General features: G+C 37.9%; 1 long non-coding RNA gene across 1 annotated transcript; it reads left to right on the top strand.

The window, feature by feature from the left end:
• The first annotated feature begins 997 nt into the window (after positions 1-997).
• LOC110204596 (uncharacterized) lies at positions 998-3,408 on the top strand. Its single transcript, XR_013487724.1, has 2 exons — positions 998-1,135; positions 2,397-3,408. It is a non-coding gene; the product is annotated as an uncharacterized LOC110204596 (long non-coding RNA).
• Positions 3,409-6,508: the final 3,100 nt, after the last annotated feature.

The raw sequence follows: 6,508 nt of genomic DNA, 5'->3' as shown, positions 1-6,508 counted from the left end.
TTCCCAGATTTATGGTAGTATCATAATTTTTGCTCATGTGAATCACCAGATGTGGGTAGTAGTTGTATCCTTTGTTTTGTAAGGTTCTCCACTATCTCTTGGACATATGCTCCTGGAATATGGCAACACTGTCTATTTTTGTGCATGTGTGTGTGTGTGTGTGTGTGTGTGTGTGTGTGTGTGTGTGAGTGTGTGTGAAGCAATGAGGTTAAGTGACTTGCCCAGGGTCACACAGCTAGTAAGTGTTATGTGTCTGAGTCTGTATTTGAACTCAGGTCCTCCTGACTCCAGGGCTTGTGCTCTTTCCACTGTGCTACCTCGCTGCCCCAGAACTATCCATTCTAGTTATTGTCAGCAAACAATTGGTTCAGTATCCTTCTACAGGGAGTCACCAACTGTTCTTCTTTTCTTCTTCCTGGATGTCTTGCCAGATAACACCTGTGAACTTCCTTTACCATTCTTTAGACTACAAACAAGTGCTTCTTCCTCAGAACATCTTGTTTCTTCATCTTCAAGAAGAGCTCCCAACTTGTTTATCAGCTCTTGCCTTATTTGTCTGTGTGACATTATGTTATTCTTCAACATCCTGACATAGGTCACAATTAATTTCTGTCTCTTCAGATCATCTGGAATCTGCTTGGTCTTATCCATGATTGGTGTGCTTATTGTCCACCCAAGCAGCTCTTTCCTCTTTTGATAGATCTAATGATTGAAAGCTATTTTATTAACTTTTTTTAATCTGAAATCTGCCTCCTTTTGTATTTTACTCATCACTATTGATTCTACTCCTCAAGTGTCAAAGTTCAGTTTCATCTCTCGTAATAGTATTGTAGACTTTCTAACTTACTATCAGAAGAGGTATTTAAAAAGATGGGCTCTTTCCATACTTAAAAATCAGGGGTTTTGACTAGGTGATAGTTCTAAATTCTCTTTCAGCTCCAACATTCTTTGGTTCTTATTTTCTAATTATTTATTTGTATCTCTTTTTTTCAGGGAACCACCATCATGCCATTGCTGTCTTCTATTCTGTATGATGATGAAGAGTTCCCTAATCCAGACCAGTTTGACCCAGGTCACTTCCTGGATGAAAGTGGCAACTTTAAGAAGAGCGACTATTTCATGCCTTTTTCAACAGGTAAGACATTCATCTAAATATGTACATTAAAGATGGAATGATAACTCAGAGGACCTTATTACTTTTGTGACCTTGGTCAAATTATTTCATTTCTCTGGGCTTCAGTTACCTTACATGCCCAAAAACTGGGTTGGTCTAGCTGACCATTATGGTCCTTCCAATTTCTATAACCAGGGAGTAGGGTGGAGACACAGTAAATCATTCTTCTAATTCTCCTTAGGCCTAGGTTCATCAACAAATCAGTTGAGTTTCAGAGTAGCTGTTCCAAAAAAGAGGCAGAACTGAGATAGTGGCCACTCTGTTCTGCATCCAGAGTGACAGCAACCCCCCCCCCCACATTAATAACCATCCTCCAAGGCACTGTCAACCAGGAGCTACTTCTCAGATAAATCTTCCAGGCTTTTGTGTTAGCATGTATAATCTTGTATTTTATCAAGCCAAGGAATGGGATTGGGTTATCTTAAGGCCTACTACTCAGGTACCATTATGGCTAAGGTCACTGAAGGTCTAATCTTAGAGTTTATGATTTTATAGAAATGTGACTCTTGACTAGGACACATGAGCATGGAACCCCCTTCCCAAGCTATGTATATTTTAATGAGGATCTATTGGTACAGAATTATAACTGATGGTCTGTCCTTTCACCTTCAAGTCTTGGGGAACCTACTGGTTATTAGGTAATGGTGGTGATGGTCCATTCTGGCAGTGGCAGACAAGAATGTTGGCAGGCAGCTAACTATCCTTGACATTGTGGTCTCCAATGCCCTGCTCAATTGGTTACAATACTTGGGTTAGAGCTAGAAGTGAGTAGTTAAGACAAGTGGCTGGATGGCCATGAAGCTGTGGGGTAGACTCCAGAGGTGTTTTCTGTCCAAAATGGTGATAGATGGTTCCCAAAAGGAGCTTTGATCATTCTTCTGTCACCTTTCCTCATTGCAGTCACTGTGGGTAGCCACAAAGTTATTCCTTGAGACTGTAAATGAGGGATTGTTTCTCCCTAAGACAATGACTCCTTTCCTCTGAATATAAATCCCAGAACTTGCTCTGGCTCAGGGGAGATTGATTGAGGGAGAGCATACAGGAGGGCTTTTTCCTCTCTGTCTTGGCTCTTCAAAGGAGTCAAGGACCAGAGAGGAAAGGAATGCACACAGTTCTTCACCTAATGCCACTGAGTGTTAGTGGGCTACCTGACAGTCCAAAGAAGTGGCCTAGATGGCTTAGAAGTTTACAAATATCAAATCCTTATATTTGTCTCTTTCAGGAAAATGGATATGTGCTGGTGAGAGTCTGGCTTGGATGGAATTATTTCTGTTTTTTACTACCATCTTACAAAATTTTACCTTGAAATCTCCCATTGACTCAAAAGATATCAACAACACCTCAGTTGCCAGTGGATTAATCAAAGTACCCCCCTTGTATGAGCTCTGCTTTCTCGCTTTCTAAAACATGTGAAGGACTAGCCCTAGTTCCAACTGCTCTAGAGTCTCCTCACATTCTATGAACAAGATGTATTCATTCCATTGCCTGCCAATGAAAGCCCTCTATGATTTCAGTCCAATATACTCTTCTAGCATAATCTAATACTCCCTTTGACTTTTGCCAAAATCACAATTTAATTTTCCTCAACCTTCCTTAGAAATTCCCTGTTGCAGGAATATTTCTTCTTTTTTCTTCACTTCAACTCCTCTTGTTGCCCACAACCAGATTGTACACTGAACGGAGAGGCGTGAAATAACTTATGACATGGGCCAGGTGGAGTAGAATTACTGACTCTGTTTATTCATCTGAGGGCACAGAATATATAGGGAAAATCTAGCCTAACTTCAAAGAGTCCTCCCCGTGAGATACTCCCCAGAATATCTGCTGAGGATGTAACAATAATGAATTTCCTCCTTATCAGGGTTCCTAGATTGGGCTGTAGATTCCAAGGTTTTCCCAGGCACCTAGGCGCCACCTGCATAGAGGAGTAAATATGTAAACCTAAGGTTCAAAGAGAGAGAAGGGATGTCTCAGAGACCTCTTTATCAGGAAGGAATTTGGGGAGCCGTACCACTTAATCCCCTGAGCCCTTTGGGATGAAAGCCTGAGCAGAGGTCAAACTCTGCCTTGGATCTTAAACCCTTATCAGACTCTTAAGATCGGCCCTCAACATCCACTGACAGAAATCTCACCCACCCTTCTAATCACAATTTAGGTGCCATATCCCTGTGATCTCTTTAGTTCTTATAGTCTGTATAATTCAATCTAAGCCTGAATTACACATATGCATCTTACGTTGTGTGTTCTTTCCGACATGTTTATTGATCCTGTCTTGTGTTCCTCACCAAATCTTAAGATTCTTTTTAGTAGGGCCTCTATCCTATACTTGTGTGTAATTATCCACCACCAATTGCTTAGGAGCCATTTTCTGCCCCTTAAAAGTCTCATGTCACATACTTCAACACATACGTGTGTCTTACTACGATGACAGCTTAACTGATCACAATGTGATGGCAGTGAGGTGGTACCTTGGACAGGGTCTTGGACCTGGAATTACAAAGACCTGAGTTAAAATCCAGCCTTAGACATTTATTGGCTATGTGATCCTGGGAAAGTCATTTCACCTCTGTTTACTTCAGTTCCTTTATGTATAAAATGGGGATAATCATAGCACCTATCTCCCAAGGCTATAGTGACAGGATCAAAGGAGCTGATAACTGTTAAGCATTTAGTACAGTGTCTGGCACATTGTAAGTATTGTATAAATTTTACCAGAAATTATTATTATTACAACAACAATAGCTACTACTAGTAGTACTTCTACTACTAGTACTACTACCACTATTACTATCTTTACTACTACATATTTCACCCTCCTACTCTAATTAAAAAGTAGAAATAGAAAATGATCTACTGTTCACCACCTAAAAGAGAGCCTGGATGGAAAACTTACAAGAATTTCATAGTCAAATTTCAATATTTCCAGATTAAGGAGATCATATTACAAGCAATAAGGGGAAAAAAAACAATTTAGACATTGTAGAGATACAATCAAGATATCACAAGATGTAGCAGCTTTTCCATGAAAAGACCATAGGTTTTGAAATATTATACTTGAAAGAGCAAAAGTGCTGGGGTTGTGAGCAAGAATTACTTGTCCAGCAAAGTTGAGTATAAGTATACTGTGTCTCTATATGCTATACTATGCATTTGGATAATATATCCAAAAAATATATATTGGACTAACTGAAAGACTTTCAGGTATTTGTGACAAAAAGACTAGAACTCAATGTAAATTTGATACAAAAGATCCAGAAGAAAGATAAGAAAAATATTAAAAGTAATTATAAGGGACTTATTGAGGTCAAACTGTTTACATCTTATATATGAAAATGCTATTAGTATTCTTAAAAGTGTCATCATTACTAGGGTAGTTTGACATAAATGTTGGATCTGAGTTGTCTGTGATGGGATGATTCCCAAAACAGAATTGGGCAGGAAAAGATAAAAAGGAACAGTTATCTCAATAATGGGACATGAAAAAAAGAACTGATACAAGAAGAAGCAGATGGAGGTGGAGGACTGGTAATGTTGGAATCTTACTTACTCTCTTCAGATCTTGGTTGAAGAGCAAACTATTTACATCTTATGGGATGGAAAAGTCTTCTGGATTTGTAGAAGCAGAGTTGGGGAAGAAATTTTAGAAGGGTGTGGAGATTAAGATTTGAAAGTCTTGGGGGGAAAACAGTGTAGGGGGGAGAGGATAAGAGAGAGACTCAGAGGAGTGAGTAGAATGAAGAATAGAAGGGTAAGAGGAGAAGATAAAATAACAGGGACATTCCCAAATAGTAATTATAACTTTGCATGTGAATGGGATGAATTCACCAACCCATAAAATGTAAACAGACAGCAGAATAGATTAAAAGGCAAAATCAAATATGTTGTTTACATGAAACACATTTAAGTATGAGAGATACACACAGTGTGAAAATAGGGTTATAGTAGAATTTAGTATTTTTCAGCAGATGCAATCATGATCTCAGAAAAAAGTTATTGCTAAAATAGATTCAATTAAAAGACATAAACAGGGTAGCTACATTTTGATAAAAGGTACTATGAATAATAAAGCAATATCAGTACCGAACCTATATGCATCAAATGCTGTAACATCCAAGTTTTTAATAGAAAAGTTAAACGAATTACACATGGAAATAGGTAGTAGTATTATAATGGTGGGAGATTTTAACTTTTCCCTCTCAGAACTGATAATCTAACCCAGAAATAAATGAGAAAAAGTCAAGGAAGTGAAAAAAATGTAGGTAAACCAGATATGATAGATATTTTAAAGGACTTGAATGAAAAGAGAAAGAGATAAACCTTTTTTCTCAGCACTTCATGGTATCTTTACAATGATTGACCACATATTGGGACATAAAAATTTTATAGTGAAAGCAGAAATATTAAAAGTGTCCTTTCAAATTATAATGCAATAAATGCTATTAGCATGCAGAGAAAGAATTAATAACAGAAGTATATATAGAATAAATTTACACATATATACATATTCATGTGTAATGGTAGTGATCTCTAGGTTGGGGAGCTGGAGAGAAAAGAAATTTACATTACTATATTACACATTTAAAAGGAATAAGAAGTTGTACATAATAGATTCGCAGTTTCATGTGCAATCACCTTTTCTTTTTTTATTATACTGTTATGGAAACGCTTGTTTTATTCCACAAATTTAAAATGAAATAAATAAAAAATTTAAAAATATATTAATTTCCAGAATGGTAAGACCAATTCACAGCTCCACCAATGGTCTGTCAAAGTGCCTATTTTCCTGAAGGTCTTGTGTCTTCTCTCATTATGAACCTGAAAAATATCAGTACACACATACACACACACACACACACACACACACACACACACACACACACAGAGCAGTTGTTGTTTTGCAGAAACATCATAAGTCTGGGTATTTATTCCTTTTTTATTCCTCCCCTCCAAGAGAAACAGAGGAGTGGAGCTAGATCTTCCTGGACCATGCCTTTGTTCTCCCACTGGATCAACTCAGTCTTTCCCTGAAGAAGTAGCACATACTAATCGACCCAACAATATCAGTTCTAGACATGTACTCCCAAAGAGATCAAAGACAGAAGGAAAAGTCACTCTCTGATCTACCCTAATTTTCTCTGAGTTGGAGGCTGAAGATTTTTGCCCAGAGCATGTTTAGAGGGACTTAGCTACGATAAGAAATATGCACATAGTTTTAATCTAAGCTCAATGGCCTGCAGGTCCAAGTGGGTCCTTTCTCTGCTATTTTAGTGAGTTCAAGGATTTTGATTATTAATATAAATCATCACTGCTTGGAGCCCCTACATCACAATCCAA

Source organism: Phascolarctos cinereus, unplaced genomic scaffold, assembly GCF_003287225.1.
Source record: "Phascolarctos cinereus isolate Bilbo 61053 unplaced genomic scaffold, phaCin_HiC Scaffold_665;HRSCAF=1300, whole genome shotgun sequence".
NCBI lineage: Eukaryota > Metazoa > Chordata > Mammalia > Diprotodontia > Phascolarctidae > Phascolarctos > Phascolarctos cinereus.
The sequence above is the reverse complement of the archived record's forward strand: the minus strand, read 5'-3'. Positions and strand labels throughout refer to the sequence as shown.